General features: G+C 38.8%; 1 protein-coding gene and 1 pseudogene across 4 annotated transcripts in view; both read right to left on the reverse strand.

The window, feature by feature from the left end:
- The window catches only part of ccdc120a (coiled-coil domain containing 120a), a 22,495-nt gene extending 11,946 nt beyond the window's left edge, over positions 1-10,549 (reverse strand). For all 4 annotated transcript variants that reach the window (XM_072914492.1, XM_061924472.2, XM_061924481.2 and 1 more), the window contains exons 1-2: positions 10,405-10,549; positions 2,955-3,045 (exon numbers count right to left, since the gene is read on the reverse strand). The gene's annotated coding sequence lies outside the window, so the exon portion shown is untranslated. The remainder of the gene's footprint in view (positions 1-2,954; positions 3,046-10,404) is intronic.
- A 6,694-nt stretch (positions 10,550-17,243) lies between these two features.
- Positions 17,244-22,235, reverse strand: part of LOC133571960 (host cell factor 1-like) — a 38,374-nt pseudogene continuing 33,382 nt past the window's right edge.

The following is a 22,235-nucleotide window of genomic DNA, read 5'->3' on the forward strand; positions in this document are numbered from 1 at the left end:
TCTGATGGTTCGCCACAAAACACGAAACGTCAATAACTCGGCCGCACAACTTCAGATCTTGATCCTGATGGGTAAAAATGACAAGGACGTCCTGAGGTGGCCGATGGGTCAGTGCCTGTTCATAGCTATTCAAAGTGGGCGGAGCCTGGTGGCGAAAACTGCAACTCGCCATCAACTACTAAACTCTCTTTACTTCCCTTTGAATGATGGGACTTGCCTTCACACTGTCACACTTTAATCATGCCTGGATGTTAATATCCACACTACCATCGCCCCCTTGTGGTGGGAAACTATAATAGTCATAACAGGTATTAAGGTATTGGTAGGACAGACAAGAGGACAGACATGAGGACAGACATGACGACAGACAAGAGGACAGACATGAGGACAGACAAGAGGACAGACATGAGGACAGACAAGAGGACAGACAAGAGGACAGACATGAGGACAGACATGAGGACAGACAAGAGGACGGACATGAGGACAGACAAGAGGACAGACAAGAGGACAGACAAGAGGACAGACATGAAGACAGACAAGAGGACAGAAATGAGGACAGACATGAAGACAGACATGAGGACAGACAAGAGGACAGACATGAGGACAGACATGAGGACAGACAGGAGGACAGAAATGAGGATAGACAAGAGGACAGACAAGAGGACAGACATGAAGACAGACAAGAGGACGGACATGAGGACAGACAAGAGGACAGACAAGAGGACAGACAAGAGGACGGACAAGAGGACGGACAAGAGGACAGACAAGAGGACACACATGAGGACGGACAAGAGGACGGACATGAGGACAGACAACAGGACAGACATGAGGACAGGCAAGAGGACGGACATGAGGACAGACAAGAGGACAGACATGAAGACAGACACGAGGACAGGCAAGAGGACGGACATGAGGACAGACAAGAGGACAGACATGAGGACAGACAAGAGGACAGACAAGAGGACAGACAAGAGGACAGACATGAGGACAGACATGAGGACAGACAAGAGGACAGATAAGAGGACAGACAAGAGGACAGAAATCAGGATAGACAAGAGGACATACATGAGGACTGACATAAGGACAGACAAGAGGACAGACAAGAGGACGGACAAGTGGACAGACATGAGGACAGACATGAGGACAGACATGAGGACAGACAAGAGGACAGACATGAAGACGGACATGAGGACAGACAAGAGGACGGACATGAGGACAGACAAGAGGACAGACAAGAGGACGGACAAGTGGACAGACAAGAAGACAGACATGAGGACAGACATGAGGACAGACATGAAGACAGACATGAGGACATAAATTAGGACAGACAAGAGGACAGACAAGAGGACAGACACAAGGACAGACATGAGGACAGACAAGAGGACAGACAAGAGGACAGACATGAGGACAGACATGAGGACAGACAAGAGGACAGAAATGAGGACACACAAGAGGACAGACAAAAGGACAGACATGAGGACAGACATGACGACAGACAAGAGGACAGACATGAGGACAGACAAGAGGACACACATGAGGACTGTCACGAGGACAGACATGAGGACATGCATGAGTACAGAAATGAGGACACACATGAGGACAGACATGAAGACAGACAAGAGGACGGACATGTGGACAGACAAGAGGACAGACATGAGAACAGACAAGAGGACAGACATGAGGACATACAAGAGGACAGACATGAGGACAGACAAGAGGACAGACAAGAGGACAGACATGAGAACAGACAAGAGGACACACATGAGGACATACAAGAGGACAGACAAGAGGACAGACAAGAGGACGGACAAGAGGACGGACATGAGGACAGACATGAGGACAGACAAGAGGACAGACATGAAGACAGACAAGAGGACGGACATGTGGACAGACAAGAGGACAGACATGAGAACAGACAAGAGGACAGACATGAGGACATACATGAGGACAGACAAGAGGACAGACATGAGAACAGACAAGAGGACAGACATGAGGACAGACAAGAGGACAGACAAGAGGACAGACATGAGGACAGACATGAGGACGGACAAGAGGACGGACAAGAGGACAGACAAGAGGACAGACATGAGGACAGGCAAGAGGACAGACATGATGACAGATAAGAGGACAGACAAGAGGACAGACATGAGGACAGACATGAGGACAGACATGAGGACAGACAAGAGGACGGGAAAGAGGACACACATGAGGACAGACATGAGAACAGACAAGAGGACAGACATGAGGACAGACAAGAGGACAGACAAGAGGACAGACATGAGGACAGACATGAGGACGGACAAGAGGACGGACAAGAGGACGGACAAGAGGACGGACAAGAGGACAGACATGAGGACAGACAAGAGGACAGACATGAGGACAGGCAAGAGGACAGACATGAGGACATGTAAGAGGACAGACATGAGGACAGACATGAGGACAGACAAGAGGACAGACAAGAGGACAGACAAGAGGACAGACATGAGGACAGACATGAGGACAGACAAGAGGACAGACAAGAGGACAGACATGAGGACAGACATGAGGACAGACAAGAGGACGGGAAAGAGGACACACATGAGGACAGAAATGAGGACAGACAAGAGGACAGACATGAGGACAGACAAGAGGACAGACATGAGGACAGACAAGAGGACAGACATGAGGACAGACATGAGGACGGACAAGAGGACGGACATGAAGACAGACATGAGGACAGACATGAGGACAAACATGAGGACAGACAAGAGGACACACAAGAGGACAGACATGAGGACAGACATGAGGACAGACGAGAGGACTGACATGAGGACAGACAAGAGGACAGACATGAGGACAGACATGAGGACAGACGAGAGGACTGACATGAGGACAGACAAGAGGACAGACATGAGGACAAACAAGAGGACAAACAAGAGGACAGACATGAGGACAGACAAGAGGACAGCTCCTACCTGAGGAGAGTGTCACTTCCTGTGTGCGGACCATCCAGAACGTCTGCGTCCAACATTCAGCTGGTCCACTCTGCCTGTTTGGGACGGGGCCCTGCAGGGAATCAAGCAACAACAGTCAACCCCTTCCCGCCTGGCCTGGCCTTTCACAATAAAAGCATGTGAGGCGCTGAATGAGAGGTAAACATCGCTAACAGGAAGTCATCGTTCACTACGGGGCAGACGGCCTCACACACTTTGACTTCTGCGCCCCGTTTGCACTTCGGTGCCACTTTTACTCTGAACAAAAAAACCACCTGCTGCTTTTGTTTTGGTAAACTGTTTGGATCTACACCAGCTTCCTGGCGGTCCTCACACACACACACACACACATTAGCAGGACAATGACACACACGCACACACAACTTATTGACATGTTCATGTCATTCGTGGGGGGGCAGGAGATGGGGGCGGGGCAATTTAGGGGAGTCAGCGGGGGAGGGGTCACATGACTTTTACTTCCTGTACAGCACCAGCATGTGATGTGTTTACTTTGTGTTTCTTTGGTATATTAAGTGCATAAGTGCATAAGGGGGCGGGGCTAACTATGCTCCATTCACCAGGAGAGTGCAATCAAAATGAGTGCACTCAGGAACTATAAGTGTATTTGTTGAAGTGTACTGACGCAGTCCTGGTGAGGCTAGTGAGCATTAAACACAACACTACTGTCAGTACACTTCAGCAAGTGTACTGAGTGCACTTAGTTCCTGCACTTACAGGAAATAACAATAATTTCCTTCTTCGTTGTCTCTTTAATAGCTGGGAATTGCAATCACTCGGTAACCCCGCCCCTTCCGTGACGTATATATAACATGTTAATAACAAAATTATAACATGTTAATAACATAAAAATTATAACTGTTTATAACGTAACTATAGCATGTTAATAACATAAAAACTATAACATGTTAATAACGTAAAAACTAACGTTAATCAAAAATGTTAATAAGATCAAAACTATAACATGTTAATAACATAAAACGTTAATAACAAAAACTATAACAGTTAACATTAAAACTATAACACGTGATTAATATAAAAACTATAACATGTTAATAACATAAAAACTATAACATGCCAATAACAAAATTATAACATGTTAATAACATAAAAACTATAACATGTTAATAACATAAAAACTAAAACATGTTAATAACATAAAAAGGTTAAAAACAAAAACTATAACAAGTTAATAACATAAAAACTATAACACGTTAACATAAAAACTAAACCACATTAATCAAAACTATAAAACGTTAATAACATAAAAACATCACAAAACTATAACATATTAATAACATAAAAACTATAACATGTTAATAACATAAAAACTATAACGTGTTAATAACAAAATGTTAACATGTTAATAACATAAAAACTAACATGTTAATAACATAAAAACTATAACACGTTAATAACACAAAACGTTAACAAAAACTATGACAAGTTAATAATATTAAATCTATAACACAATAAAAACATAAAAACTATACCACGTTAATGACATCAAAACTATATAACGTTAATAACAAAAACTATAACAGTTAACATTAAAACTTTATATAATACTACATATACTATAAAAACACGTTATTAATATAAACTTTATATAATACCATATTAATAACACGTTATTAATATAAAAACTATAAAACGTGAATAACATAAAAACTATAACACGTTAACATAAAAACTATAACATGTTAATAACACAATTATAACATGTTAATAACATAAAAATTATAACATGTTAATAACATAAAAACGAAGATCAAAACTATAACATATTAATACCATAAAACTAACATGTTAACATCAAAACTATAACATGTTAATAACATAAAAACTAACATGTTAATAAGATCAAAACTATAACATGTTAATAACATAAAAACTAACATGTTAATAAGATCAAAACTATAACATGTTAATAACATAAAAACTATACCACGTTAATAACAAAAACTATAACAGTTAAAATAAAAACTATAACACGTTAAGATAACAACTATAAAACAGGAATAACATGAAAACTATAACATGTCAATAACATAAAAACTATAACATACCAAATAATAACAAAATTATAACATGTTAATAACATAAAAGCTATAACATGTTAATAACATAAGCTATTACATGTTAATAACATAAAAACTGACACGTCAATAACATCAAAACTATAACATGTTAATAACAAAATTATAACATGTTAATAACATAAAAACTATAACATGTTACTAACATAAAAACTAAAATGTTAGTAAGATCAAAACTATAACATGTTAATAACATATAAAACATAAATAAAAACTATGACAAGTTAATAACAATAAATCTATAACACAATAAACACATAAAAACTATACCACGTTAATGACATCAAAACTATAAAACGTTCATAACAAAAACTATAACAGTTAACATTAAAACTATAACATGTGATTTATATAAAAACTATAAAAGGTGAGTAACATAAAAACAATAACATGTTAATAACAAAATTACAACATATTAATAACATAAAAACTATAACATGTTAATAACATAAAACGTTAGTGACAAAAACTATAACAAGTTAATAAAATTAAATCTATAACACAATAAAAAACAAACTAAAAAACGTTATTAACAAAAACTAAAACAGTTAAAATAAAAACTATCACACGTTAATATAAAAACTATAACATGTTAATAAAAAAATTATAACATGTTGATAACATAAAAACTATAACATGTTAATAACATAAAAACTAACACGTTAATAACATAAAAACTATAACATGTTAATAACATAAAAACTAACACGTTAATAAGATCAAAACTATAACATGTTAATAACATAAAATGTTAATAACAAAACCTATAACAAGTTAATAACATTAAATCTATAACACAATAAAAAACATAAAAACTATACCAAGTTAATGACATCAAAACTATAAAACGTTAATAACAAAAATTATAACAGTTCAAACAATCAATCAATCAAAGTTTATTTATATAGCCCTAAATCACAAGTGTCTCAAAGGGCTGCACAAGCCACAACGACATCCTCGGCTCAGATCCCACATCAGGGCAAGGAAAAACTCAACCCAATGGGATTATCATAAAAACTATAACACCTTATTAATATAAAAACTATAAAACGTGAATAACATAAAAACAATAACATGTTAATAACATAAAAACTATAACATGTGAATAACATAAAACGTTAATAACAAAAACTGTAACAGTTAACATAAAAACTATAACATGTGATTAATATAAAAACTATAAAACGTGAGTAACATAAAAACTATAACACATTAACAACATACAAACTACAACATGTTAATAACAAAATTATAACATGTTAACATAAAAACTATAACATGTTAATAACATCAAAACTATAACACGTTAAAGTTTTCTTATAAAATTGTGACTTTTGTCGAGTAAAATTACGACTCTTTTCATAAAATTGTCAAAAGTTTAAGCTTTTCTTGTAACATTTTGACTTACGTTGAGTAAAATGACGACTTTTGTTATAATACTGACAAAATTCTACGTTTTTCTTGTGAAATTGTGACCTTTTTCTTGTGAAATTCCAACTAATTTTTCACAACAAACTTTTTTTTTTATATCTGCATAGTATGTATACATTATTAATGTGTGTGTGTGTGCGTGCGTGTGTGTGTGTGTGTGTGTGTGTGTGTGTGTGTGTGTGTGTGTGTGTGTGTGTGTGTGTGTGTGTGTGTGTGAGTGAGTGAGTGTTTCCAAGAAGGAAAAGTATCTTCCATATGAGGGGGTGTGAACAAGTGATGACATAAATCATGGTCCCAATAACATTGCATCTAATAGAGGGTGGTCCCAAAAAGGAGGGATTTTTCACATTGACTGTGTGTCGCTTTTAAAAGTGCTCCCCCTCTGGTCAACATATGAAATAACAAGTGTGGGTAAGAAATTGAAATGTGCCCCCTTTGGCCAAAATTAATTTAAATAAAATAAATATGTATATAGAGACATACTGTAATAACTTGAAGTAAATAAGAAAGATTAAAAACGAATTACCAACAAAAAATCCCAACCCCAACATAAAAAAAATTAAATAAAAGCAGTCTATTTTCCAAATGTGTCAACTTTTTTCGTATAAAATTACAAACAATTTCTCATTCTTTCTGTTTCTGTAAAATTGCAATATTTTCTGGTAAAATTATTACTTTTGAGTAAAATTACGACTTTTGTCATCATTTTGCCGAGTAAAATTCCGATTATTATTAATATATCGCCAAAATTTTAAACGTTTTCTTATAAAATTGTGACTTATGTCGAGTAAAACTACGACTCTTTTCATAAAATGGCCAAAATGTTAATCTTTTCTTGTAACATTTCGACTTGCGTTGAGCAAAATGACGACTTTTATTATAATACTGCCAAAATTCTACGTTTTTCTTGGGAAATTGTGACCTTTTTCTTGTAAAATTCCAACTCATTTTTCACAACAAGCTTTTTTTTTTTAATATCTGCATAGTACGTATATATTATCAATGTTGTAAATACACATCTTTATATATCTAGAAAGGGTGGTCCTAAAAAAGTAGGCATTTTTCTCAGGTTTCGAGAAGGTAAAACTACAAGTGTGTGTGTGTGTGTGTGTGTGTGTGTGTGTGTGTGTGTGTGTGTGTGTGTGTGTGTGTGTGTGTGTGTGTTTCTAAGAAGGAAAAGTATCTTCCATATGAGGAGGTGTGAACAAGTGATGACATAAATCATGGTCCCAATAACATTGCATCTAATAGAGAATGTCTCATTTGCACCCCTGGTGGTGACATCTATCAAAATGAGGGTGGTCCCAAAAAGGAGGGATTTTTCACATTGACTGTGTGTCGCTTTTAAAAGTGCTCCCCCTCTGGTCAACATATGAAGTAACAAGTGTGGGTAAGAAATTGAAATGTGCCCTTATACCAAAATTATTTTTTTTTTTAAATAAATAAATATGTATATAGAGACATACTGTAATAACTTGAAGTAAATAAGAAAGATTAAAAACGAATTACCAACAAAAAATCCCAACCCCAACATAAAAAAAATTAAATAAAAGCAGTCTATTTTCCAAATGTGTCAACTTTTTTCGTATAAAATTACAAACAATTTCTCATTCTTTCTGTTTCTGTAAAATTGCAATATTTCTGGTAAAATTATTACTTTTGAGTAAAATTACGACTTTTGTCATCATTTTGCCGAGTAAAATTCCGATTATTATTAATATATCGCCAAAATTTTAAAAGTTTTCTTATAAAATTGTGACTTATGTCGAGTAAAACTACGACTCTTTTCATAAAATGGCCAAAATGTTAATCTTTTCTTGTAACATTTCGACTTGCGTTGAGCAAAATGACGACTTTTATTATAATACTGCCAAAATTCTACGTTTTTCTTGGGAAATTGTGACCTTTTTCTTGTAAAATTCCAACGCATTTTTCACAACAAGCTTTTTTTTTTTTTAATATCTGCATAGTACGTATATATTATCAATGTTGTAAATACACATCTTTATATATCTAGAAAGGGTGGTCCTAAAAAAGTAGGCATTTTTCTCAGGTTTCGAGAAGGTAAAACTACAAGTGTGTGTGTGTGTGTGTGTGTGTGTGTGTGTGTGTTTCTAAGAAGGAAAAGTATCTTCCATATGAGGAGGTGTGAACAAGTGATGACATAAATCATGGTCCCAATAACATTGCATCTAATAGAGAATGTCTCATTAGCACCCCTGGTGGTGACATCTATCAAAATGAGGGTGGTCCCAAAAAGGAGGGACTTTTCACATTGACTGTGTGTCGCTTTTAAAAGTGCTCCCCCTCTGGTCAACATATGAAGTAACAAGTGTGGGTAAGAAATTGAAATGTGCCCTTATACCAAAATTAATTTTTTTTTTTAATAAATAAATATGTATATAGAGACATACTGTAATAACTTGAAGTAAATAAGAAAGATTAAAAACGAATTACCAACATAAAATCCCAAACGCCACAAAAAAATTAAATAAAAGCAGTCTTTTTCTCACAGTGTGTCAACTTTTTTCGTATAAAATAACGAACAATTTCTCATTCTTTCTGTTTCTGTAATATTGCAATATTTTCTGGTAAAATTATTACTTTTTTATGCTAAATTGTGACATTTGCTATATAAAATTCTGACTTTTATCACAATATTGCCCATTTTTTTGTTGTTCTTGTGAAACAGTGACATTTTATGAGTAAAATGACGACTTTTGTCATCATTTTGCAGAGTAAAATTCCGATTATTATTAATATATCGCCAAAATTTTTAAAGTTTTCTTAGAAAATTACGACTCTTTTCATAAAATTGCCAAAATGTTAAGCTTTTCTTGTAACATTTCGACTTGCGTTGAGTAAAATGACGACTTTTATCATAATACTGCCAAAATTCTACGTTTTTCTTGGGAAATTGTGACCTTTTTCTTGTGAAATTCCAACTCATTTTTCACAACAAGCTTTTTTTTTTTTTATATATCTGCAAAGTACGTATATATTATCAATGTTGTAAATACACATCTTTATATATCTAGAAAGGGTGGTCCTAAAAAAGTAGGCATTTTTCTCAGGTCTCGAGAAGGTAAAACTACAAGTGTGTGTGTGTGTGTGTGTGTGTGTGTGTGTGTGTGTGTGTGCAGGAGAGACAGAGATGAATGTAGGTCATGCTGCTGATGCTGCCATGGCAACACTGTAGAAAATCCCAACTGCGAATGCTCGGCTGCGATTGGCTGAGAGGTCCGAGCGGGGAGCCAATAGCCTTTCAACCCTGGGGCGCAGCTTCTGCGTCCTTGTTTTCATCCTCTAGTGGGGGATCTGTTGACTTTCACAACTTTGACTTTTAATTTTTTTTTTTTTATGTCAATATTTAACTATGAAGTGTCCATGTTGTTGTTTTAGCAATGGCTATAAAAAAAAGTGCTGTTTAAATTATTTTTTTTTAAAGTAGCTTCTTTTTTTTCCCCCATGATGACACAAAAACAGCACAAATGTCTCTCCATGGGCAACAAAGTCCATTTTGATGGCAATCTGAAAAAAACTGACTGACTTATTAAAATCATAAGTTTATTATTTAATCGCAAATACTGCGGTTTGCCTCGCGCATGCGCAGAGCGCAGGGCGGGTTCGCCATCCACAATAACAAGTTGTCGTTCCAAACTCCGCTGGCGCAGCAAACAAGTGCCCGGGCGCGACTAGACGACTCGGAGGCGGTTGACCGGCGTGCGGAACAGAAGACGCCTTCTGGAAGCTTCGATCCGACACTTTGATGGCGTCGCGCGAGCCTCCCGCGCGGCCTACGCCTCCAACACGCGAGAAAATGTGCAAATTGTCTACGGAGTCTGGCGTGTGGAACATGTTCGTGTGTGTGTGTGTGTTCTTACCTGGACCACCTGCGCGCGTGTCCGTCTGCCCATCCACGAGCTGCATCACGCACGCGATGGTTGGTCGTGTGTCACGTCGATGGATCGATTGATTGATCGCCGCTTTGTACATTCCATCACACGCTGCTGGATCATCTTCATCCTCCTCCTCTGCTCGCCACCTCAATAAGCTCCATGTGCGCCAGGAGGCGCGCTCTCGAGACGACGCGGGCGCGCGCTCACACGCCATCCGGCTGCAGGGAGATGATCATGATTAGTGGCTCGTCGATCGATTAACCTATAAGACGATCCTCTTTAAATCCGGAGACAGCAGGGACGTCCACACCTTTTCCGCTGAGGGGGACAGTTTCATCTTTTTTTATTTTCAAAACCAATACAACATAAAAAATAAAAAATAAAAATATATATACAAACCCCGTTTCCATATGAGTTGGGAAATTGTGTTAGATGTAAATATAAACGGAATACAATGATTTGCAAATCATTTTCAACCCATATTCAGTTGAATGCACTACAAAGACAACATATTTGATGTTCAAACTGATAAACTTTTTTTTTTTTTTTTTTTGCAAATAATCATTAACTGTAGAATTTGATGCCAGCAACACGTGCCAAAGTAGTTGGGAAAGGTGGCAATAAATACTGATAAATGCTCATCAAACACTGATAAATGCTCATCAAACACTTATTTGGAACATCCCACAGGTGAACAGGCAAATTGGGAACAGGTGGGTGCCATGATTGGGTATAAAAGTAGATTCCATGAAATGCTCAGTCATTCACAAACAAGGATGGGGCGAGGGTCACCACTTTGTCAACATATGCGTGAGCAAATTGTTTAAGAACATCATTTCTCAACCAGCTATTGCAAGGAATTTAGGGATTTCAACATCTACAGTCCATAATATCATCAACGGCTTCAGAGAATCTGGAGAAATCACTGCACGTAAGCAGCTAAGCCCGTGACCTTCGATCCCTCAGGCTGTACTGCATCAACAAGCGACATCAGTGTGTAAAGGATATCACCACATGGACTCAGAAACACTTCAGAAACCCACTGTCAGTAACTACAGTTGGTCGCTACATCTGTAAGTGCAAGTTAAAACTCTCCTATGCAAAGCGAAAACAGTTGATCAACAACACCCAGAAACTCCGTCGGCTTTGCTGGGCCTGAGCTCATCTAAGATGAACTGATACAAAGTGGAAAAGTGTTCTGTGGTTTGACGAGTCCACATTTCAAATTGTTTTTGGAAACTGTGGACGTCGTGTCCTCCGGACCAAAGAGGAAAAGAACCATCCGGATTTTTATAGGTGCAAAGTTGAAAAGCCAGCATCTGTGATGGTATGGGGGGTGTATTAGTGCCCAAGACATGGGTAACTTACACATCTGTGAAGGCACCATTAATGCTGAAAGGTACATACAGGTTTTGGAGCAACATATGTTGCCATCCAAGCAACGTTACCATGGACGCCCCTGCTTATTTCAGCAAGACAATGCCAAGCCACGTGTTCCATCAACGTGGCTTCATAGTAAAAGAGTGCGGGTACTAGACTGGCCTGCCTGTAGTCCAGACCTGTCTCCCATTGAAAATGTGCGGCGCATTATGAAGCCTAAAATAGCACAACGGAGACCCCCGGACTGTTGAACAACTTAAGCTGTACATCAAGCAAGAATGGGAAAGAATTCCACCTGAGAAGCTTAAAAAATGTGTCTCCTCAGTTCCCAAACGTTTACTGAGTGTTGTTAAAAGGAAAGGCCATGTAACACAGTGGTGAACAGTGTTGGGTTAGTTACTGAAAACCAGTAACTAGTTACAGTTACTAGTTACTTTATTTCAAAAGTAACTCAGTTACTAACTCAGTTACTTACACCAAAAAGTAATGCGTTACTGTGAAAAGTAACTATTTAGTTACTTCTTCTACTTTTTGTTTTTAAAGCTCCCATTAATGCCCTTTTAGCCTTCATGTCAGTACTGTTATTGCACTGGAGAATAATACAATGTGTTGATCAACTTGACATGCATTTGCATCACTGAACTCTGCTAAGCAATGTGCTCTACATACAACACACAAAGACAAAGATATGTTTCAAAGGGCCAATTTATTTCAGGCCAGAACAAATTGACAAAACTATTTTAAATAGCTGCAACATAACATACATAAGTAACAAACAGCATAATAACACTAACACTAACACTAACCACGTTAAACCCAGATTCCAAACTAACAAAGGTCTTAACTCATTGTCTTTCTATGCCACTTCAATATGGAATGCACTCCCAACAGGTGTAAAATAAAGGGCATCTCTATCCTCCTTCAAAACCGCACTAAAAGAACACCTCCAGGCAACTACAACCTTAAACTAACACCCTCCCTTCCACATAATACCTCTTCGGATTGTAAATAATCAAATGTAGACATTTTTTCTTATACTTTCTGATCTCTCTCTCTGTGTCCAATACTTGCTGTACATATCCTACCAAGTCAGTCCTACACTGTTTCAATGTCCATTTCTCTGATGATGCAATTGTTGATGCTGATTGTTGATGACAGAAGTGTTGATACCAACCACACCTAACCCCCCCCCCCCCCCCCCTCCATATCCCACACCCCGGATTGTAAATAATTCAATGTATATACCCTGATGATTATCTTGTGTGATGACTGTATTATGATGTTAGTATATATTTGATAGTATATATCTGTATCATGAATCAGTGGACCCCGACTTAAGCAAGTTGAAAAACTTACTGGGGTGTTACCATTTAGTGGTCAATTGTACGGAATATGTACTGTACTGTGCAACATACTAATAAAAGTTTCAATCAATCAATCAATCAACAACATAGCTGTAAACCTGGCTTCACCTAAGGAAGGCACACGTGACATACACAGAGCCTAACCAGGCAGATTTGAATTGTTGTTTTGGGCAGTAGACGGGATCTTTGATCCAAGACACAACTTACATTTAACTAAATTGTGCTCGACAAAAGAAAAGAAGTGAGAATATCTCATACTTGCCTCTCCCCGGGACAACCATTCTCCCAAATTTCTCCCGATTTCCAGCCGGACTTAAGGCACGCCCCTCCAGGTCCGTGCGGACCTGAGTGAGGACAGCCTGCCGTCACGTCCGCTTGGCCAACCAAAAAGTAACCACAGAACACCGTATAGTCGTATAGTGTTCTGTGGTTACTTTTTTGTTGGCCAACGGTTTACATTGTATTGCGCACCCCCCTCCCCTCCCCACACCCGCACACACACACACAGAGAGCGCAGAGGAAGAATCAGAAGCACGTCTCTGCTTCGCTGCCATAAAACACGATCAGATCCTCAGTTTCTAGCCGATACTACATAAAAAATAACGTAAAATAACGCAGTAACGCATCATGTAGTAACGGTAACTGAGTTACTGAATATAAAAAATAACGCGTTAGATTACTAGTTACCGCCGAAACTAACGGCGTTACAGTAACGCGTTAGTCCCAACACTGGTGGTGAACATGCCCTTTCCCAACTACTTTGGCACGTGTTGCAGCCATGAAATTCTAAGTTAATTATTTGCAAAAAAAAATAAAGTTTATGAGTTTGAACATTAAATATGTTGTCTTTGTAGTGCATTCAATTGAATATGGGTTGAAAAGGATTTGCAAATCATTGTATTCCGTTTATATTTACATCTAACACAATTTCCCAACTCATATGGAAACAGGATTTGAGTATATACAGTATACACGTATATATATATATATATATATATATATATATATATATATATATATATATATATATGTATATCAAGTTTGGCACCCAGACGGGTTTCAGTCATATATTCTTTTTAAAATAAGTATTTTTTTAAATGTTTATTCCATGCTTAAATTATCAACTTAATGTCTATTTGTCCATCCATCCATCCATCTATTTACTACCGCTTGTCCCGTTCGGGGCTGGAGCCCATCTCAGCTGCATTCGGGCGGTAGGCGGGGTACACCCTAGACAAGTCGCCAACTCTTCGCAGTCTATTTGTCCATATAAAGATTTGATTTGATGTTTTATGCCCTTTTTGTTAAAGGAAAATACGTACACATACATACATATATACGTAAATAAACACACACAGATACAAGTATATGTACACACAAACGTGTATATATACATACAAACTATATATACAGTACATATATACACACATATATATACACTTTTTTATACACACACATATATATACTCACACACACACACACACACGTGTTACACACGTGCATTTATATACACATTTTATTGATATACACATTTATGAATATATTTACACTTAGGTGTGTATATATATATATACACATTTACGTGTGTATGCACACACACGCACACACACAATAACATGTATATAGACACAAAAACATGTATATACATATCTGCATACATACATATACACACAAATATACATGTATATATATACACACACACATATATATGTGTACAGTATATATATATATATATATACCCGTGTGTATTGATATATATATATACACACATTAACGTGGATATATACACTTATATACATATCTGCATACATACATATACACACAAACATATATATATATATATATATACACACGCACACACACGTGTGTATATATACACAAATGTATATTTTCTCACGTATGTGCATTTATATACACACATATTGATATACACACATTTGTGAATATATATACACATAGTTGTATATACATGTGTGTAGATTATATATATATATAATCTACACGTGTATATACAAGTATGTTTATATATATATATTCACAAAACATGTATAAATGTGTGTATATAAATGCACATACGTGAGAAAATATACATTTGTTTATATACACACACACGTGTATGTATATACATATATTTATATATACATATATTTATATATATATACACACATACATATATATATATATGTATATATATATATATGTAAATATATATATATATACACACACACACACACATTAACGTGAGACGGCATGGTGAGGTTGGGAGAGTGGCTGTGCCAGCAACCTGAGGGTTCCTGGTTCGATCAACCTAGTCACGTCCGTTGTGTCCTTGAGCAAGACACTTCACCCTTGCAACTGATGTGTTGTGGTTAGGGCCTTGCATGGCAGCTCCCGCCATCAGTGTGTGAATGTGGAAATAGTGTCAAAGCGCTTTGAGTATCTTGAAGGTAGAAAAGTGCTTTACCAGTATAACCCATTTACCATTTACGCTGTGCAGGCCAGTCAAGTTCATCCACACCAGACTCTGTCATCCATGTCTTTATGGACCTTGCTTTGTGCACTGGTGGAAGAGGAAGGGGCCTGCTCCAAACTGTTTCCACAAGGATGGGAGCTTGGAATTGTCCAAAATGTTTTGGTATCCTGGAGCATTCAAAGTTCCTTTATGTGGAACTAAGGGGCCAAGCCCAACTCCTGAAAAACAACCCATCCATTTTCTGCCGCTTGTTCCTCTCGGGGTCGCGTGGACACCACACCATAATTCCTCCACCACCAAATGTCACTCTCGGCACAATGCAGTCCGAAATGTAGCGTTCTCCTGGCAACCTCCCAACCCAGACTGGCCCATCAGATTGCACGATGGAAAAGCGTGACTCATCACTCCAGAGAAGGCGTCTCCACTGCTCTAGAGTGTCGACGTGCTTTACACCACTACATTACACGCTTTGCATTGGACTTGGTGGTGTATGGCTTAGACTCAGCTCCTCGGCCATGGAAACCCATTCCATGAAGCTCTCTGCGTACTGTACGAGGGCTAATTGGAAGGTCACATGAAGTTTGGAGCTCTGTAGCAACTTTGCACTATGCGCTTCAGCATCCGCTGACCCCTCTCTGTCAGTTTACCTGGCCTACCACTTGGTGGCTGAGTTGCTGTTGTTCCCAAACTCTTCACTTTTCTTACAATAAAGCCCACAGTTGACTTTGGAATTTTTAGGAGCGAGGACAATTTCACGACTGGATTTTTTGCACAGGTGGCATCCTATGACAGTTCCACGCTGGAAATCACTGAGAGCGGCCCATTCTTTCACAAATGTTTGTAGAAACAGTCTCCATGCCTAAGTGCTTGATTTTATACACCTGCCAAGTGATTAGGACACCTAATTCTCATCATTTGGATGGGTGGCCAAATCCTTTTGGCAATATAGTGTATATATAGACAGGTATATTAAATACACATATATACACACATTTTATTTCTATTTTAGTACTGTCCTGCGGGCACACGTTGACACCTGTTTTTGCGCAAAATCCACGACTTAACATTTAGACCAGGGGTCCCCAAGCTTTTTGACTCGGGGGCCGCATTGGGTTAAAAAAATTTGGCCGGGAGCCAGGCTGTATGTATGTATATATATATATATATATTTACATATATACATTGTCTTTATAATCCGTTTTGTCATTTAACATTGATCTTCATCAACATTTAACATTGTCACGTTATCGATGAGAAAATTAATTTTTAGACAATATGATTTGCCTGAGCGGCTAGGAGACACCAAGAGTAACAATCAGTAGAAAATGGATTAGAAAGGAAAGATTTAAAAATAAAAAACTTTTTTTTTTACTTGGGAGTTCCTGTGGGTCAGATTTTGGATGCTGGGGGGCCGGATCCGGCCCGCGAGCCGTAGTTTGGGGACCCCTGATTTAGACAAACAAAAAAACACAGATGTCTGAGTTAGAATGTTAAAGTTGGTAATGAACAGTGCCCTCTAGTGGCTCTTGGCGAAACAGGTTTATGTGACATAAGAGTCCACTAGGTGGAGCTGTCGTCTGCCTTACTAGAGGAGGCCAGGCCAGCTGTTAAAAATGATCTAAAAATCTTTATTGTCAGAATATTCACATACAACATGTCAACAATCAATTCATCAATTCCTGTGACGCACAGACTTCCTGCTTCATCATCATCATAATCAAACGCCAACAGAAACAAAACAAAAACCTCAGTAGAAATGTTTTCTGACATACTTTTATATATATAAAAAAAGAAAAGCTAAATACTTTTGAATATTTTGTTGCTACTGGAAAAAAAATAATAATTTAAACTTCACGACTGCAGAAGCTCCGCCCCCTGCAGACTTTTCATGTCAGATTTCAACGTAATTTAGTTCGTCTGAAGGCGAACTGCCATGGTCTCCGTGATGAGCAAACAAAAAAATGTTGTGATGAATGTACAAATATTCTACAAGTTTTGTTGTCAAGACAACCAATTACAGTCCTCAGGACAGCATGGAGTCCTCTGATTGGCTGCCTCGGAACTTCTTTGGTCCGCCTGGTTTACTGAGGAGAGAAACACTTCCTGTGAGACGACTTAACGACAACCACCTACGTCAGGGGTGCCCAAACTTTTTCCACTGAGGACCACCGACGGACAAAGCAAGACTACCATTTTGGTAGTCTTCACATTCAAAAAACCAGAAAATGCAATTTCAGTACAAATTTTCGTATGAATGCTGAAGAGCCAAAGCCGAACAAGAAATGCTAACATTTAGCAGGCTGGCCAGCTAGCATCAAGTAACAAAAAATGCGCAAAATGAATTTAAAAAAGCTAACATGCTAACAGTACTATGCTAAAAAACAGCATTAGTGAAATACCAAAATAGATGACACTACGGTGTATAACTCTTAAATTAGTGGAGAAATTTAGCATGCTAATGTTAGCATCAAGCACCAAAGTATATTTTTGATGAGTCTACCTGAAAAATGTGTTTCAAATGCTAGCCTGCTAACGTTAGCATGCATCAAGTACAGTGATATGACAGATATATACCTACAAAGTTCGCTAAAAAAAAGCTATCATGCTAACAGTACTATGCCATTCTGATTCTGATTCGAACAATCACAGTGAAATACCAAAATATATGACACTTAGGTGTATAACTGTTAAACTAGCTAAAAAAAAAAAGCTAGCATGCTAAAGTTAGCATAATAAAATGCTAACTGTACTATGCGTCAAGTACCAAAATATATTACTCTGAGGTGTCTACCTGAATTTGTATTTATTTTTTAAACTAGCCTGCTAACGTTAGCATGCATCAAGTACAGAAATATGAGATACATACCTACAAAGTTAGCTAAAAAAAGCTATCATGCTAACAGTACTATGCCATTCTGATTCTAACAATCACAGTGAAATACCAAAATATATGACACTTAGGTGTATAACTGTTAAACTAGCTAAAAAAAAGAGCTAGCATGCTAAAGTTAGCATGATAAAATGCTAACTGTACCATACGTCAAGTATCAAAATATATTACTCTGGGGTGTCTATCTGAATTTGTATTTATTTTTTAAACTAGCCTGCCAACGTTATCATGCATCAAGTACAGAAATATGAGATAAATACCCATAAAGTTAGCTAAAAAAAAGCTAGCATGCTAACAGTCGCAGTGAAATACCAAAATATATGACACTTACCGTATTTTTCATAGTTTGGCCGGGGGTGCGACTTATACTCAGGTGCGACTTATGTGTGAAATTAACACATTAGCGTAAAATATCAAATAATATTATTTAGCTCATTCACGTAAGAGACTAGACGTATAAGATTTCATGAGATTTAGCGATTAGGAGTGAGAGATTGTTTGGTAAACGTATAGCATGTTCTATATGTTATAGTTATTTGAATGACTCTTACCATAATATGTTACGTTAACATACCAGTTGCTTATTTATGCGTCATATAACGTACACTTATTCAGCCTGTTGTTCACTATTCTTTATTTATTTTAAATTGCCTTTCAAATGTCTATTCTTGGTGTTGGCTTTTATCAAATACATTTCCCCAAAAATGCGACTCCAGTGCGACTTAAATATGTTTTTTTCCTTCTTTATTATGCATTTTCGGCCGGTGCGCCTTATACTCCGGAGCGACTTATACTCTGAAAAATACGGTAGGTGTATAACTGTTAAATAATCTTTAAAAAAATATTGCATGCTAATGTTAGCATGATAAAATGGTAACTGTAACATGCGTCAAGTACCAAAATATATTACTCTGAGATGTCTACCTGAATGTTTTAGTCAAAGGCCAAATGCGAGCCTGCTAACGCTAGCATGCATCAAGTACAGCAATATGACCAATATATACCTACAAAGTTAGCTAAAAAAAGCTAGCATGCTAACAGTACTATGCCAACAATCACAGTGAAATACCTAAATATATAAATAATAAATGATAAATGGGTTGTACTTGTATAGCGCTTTTCTACCTTCAAGGTACTCAAAGCGCTTTGACACTACTTCCACATTTACCCATTCACACACACATTCACACACTGATGGAGGGAGCTGCCATGCAAGGCGCTAACCAGCACCCATCAGGAGCAAGGGTGAAGTGTCTTGCTCAGGACACAACGGACATGACGAGGTTGGTACTAGGTGGGGATTGAACCAGGGACCCTCGGGTCGCGCACGGCCATTCTTCCACTGCGCCACGCCGTGACACTTAAGTGTATAACTGTTAAACTAGCTAAAAAAATCTAGCATGCTAATGATAGCATGAAAAAATGCTAACTGTAACATGCGTCAAGTACCAAAATATATTACTCTGAGATGTCTACCTGAATGTTTTAGTCAAAGGCTAGCCTGCTAATGTTAGCATGAATTAAGTACAGAAATATGACTAAGGCATCTACCTACAAAGTTAGCTAAAAAAAGCCAGCGTGCTAACAGTAGTATGCTAACAGGTATCGTTTGTAAAGCAACAAAATATTTGACACTGAGGTGCAAACGAGATGTCCAATAATGCTTTAAAATATAATATCAGAAATTATCGGTATCGTTTTGTTTTTTATCGGTATGGTTTATTTTTTATTAAATCAACATAAAAAACACAAGATTATATATCAATACAGTCTGCAAGGGATACAGTCCGTAAGCACACATGATTGTGCGTGCTGCTGGTCCACTAATAGAACTAACCTTTAACAGTTAATTTTACTCATTTTCATTAATTACTAGTTTCTATGTAACTGTTTTATATTGTTTTACTTTCTTTTTTATTCAAGAAAATGTTTTTAATTTATTTATCTTATTTCATCTTATTTATTTTTTTAAAAAAGGACCTTATCTAGACCATACCTGGTTGTCCAAATTAGGCATAATAATGTGTTAATTCCACGATTGTATATAGCAGTATCGGTAATTAAAGAGTTAGACAATATCGGCAAAAAGCCATTATCGGACATCCTTAGTGCAAACCCTCCAAAATTAGTATGCTAACATGAGAATGCTAAAGTAGCTACGGGCCACACTTTGGACACCCCTGACCTACGCCAACGTTGATGTCACATGATCACTCACACTTCAGGAGAGGCGGCCGCTCGCTTGGCAGCTCCTTTGGCGTCTTTGCTGGTTTCTGTGCGAGGCAACAACACGGCGTTACATGCTGCGCCAGACAAGATGGCGGACTCATGGGACCCGACCAGACGCTCACCTTGAAGCCACCGGACCTGCGTGGCCGGCCCGTAGCCCTTCTGGTTGCGTGCGGCGATGCGGAAGATGATGGCGGGCTTGGTGGTGTGGTCGATGTGGGCGTTGGTCAGGCTGGGCGTGTGGACCAGGCAGGACGGGTTGGGGCCACAGTACACCCTCATGAAGGCCAGCTGGGCCGGGCCGGACCCCGAGGCAGCGGTGGCCTGGCTGGACTGGATGGCCAGGTACACGGAGTACTCGGTGATCTTGCCCGACGTGATGGCGGGGGGCTCCCAGGTGAGTTGAGCTCCGTTCACATTCTGCATGGCGACGGGAGAACGTCAGAAGACGTCTTTCAGGCCCCTCCCCCCGTGTTCCTCACCTTGCTGATCTTGATGGCACACGGCGCTCCCGGGAAACCGGGCAGACATGTTTTAAACGCAGACACCTCGGAGAAGGTCCCGCGGCCGCAGATGTTGATGCCGGCCACTCGGAACTTGTACGCCGTCCCCGGCTGCAGCTCCACCTTCCTCATCTGGTTGTAGTCCGGCGCCACGCCCGAGTCGTGCTGCGGGAGGACACGCCCTTATTTTGACAAGTCCTTAATAGTGGAGGTACTTTATTGTGGAATGCGCTTACGTTGATGGTGATGCCCTTGTCAGGTACGTAGTAGTGAGAGACCACCATGTTGGTCACCCTGACAATCCCCACGTCAAACCACTGGTTCTCGGCGGCGGACCCCTTGGTCTCCAGGACTCCGTGCTTCTACACGCAAATTGTCATTGTCATGCATTGATCCTTACCGCCGCCGTGTCGCTCCACTTACCGCCACGTTGGCTCCTATGCCATTGGACACGTCGCTGAGCGTGGCGGAGGCTACGGTTTTTGCGGCGCTGGGCGTCAGGGGAGGGGCGGGGCCAAAGGTGCTGGCCAATCGGGCTACGGCGCTGGTCACGGCCGACGACGTCACATCGGGACCGTTGCTCTCCGCCATTGGGTCGTTGAGGCTGTCTGCCGGGGCCAGGCCCTCTGAGGAATAAAGAATGTTTGTGTTGTGCGAGCATACAGTGAACCTCTATTTACAACCACTCCATTGTCCAACTGGAGGAGATGCGGATGAAGGGACAGGGCTGCGGAGCTAGCGCTGAGCGGCGGGACGGACAAGATTTACAGTGTCTTGGCTGAATGAGCAGGTATCGGGGTTGATGTGTGGGGGAGCAGGGTTGGTGTGGGGGCGGGGGTTTGGTGGTAGCAGGGGTATATAATGTAGCCCGGAAGAGTCAGGGCTGCATGGGATTCTGGGTATTTGTTCTGTTGTGTTTATGTTGTGTTAAGGTGCAGATGTTCTCCCAAAATGTGTTTGTCATTCTTGTTTGGTTT

This window comes from Nerophis lumbriciformis, linkage group LG01, assembly GCF_033978685.3.
Source record: "Nerophis lumbriciformis linkage group LG01, RoL_Nlum_v2.1, whole genome shotgun sequence".
Classification (NCBI taxonomy): Eukaryota; Metazoa; Chordata; class Actinopteri; order Syngnathiformes; family Syngnathidae; genus Nerophis; species Nerophis lumbriciformis.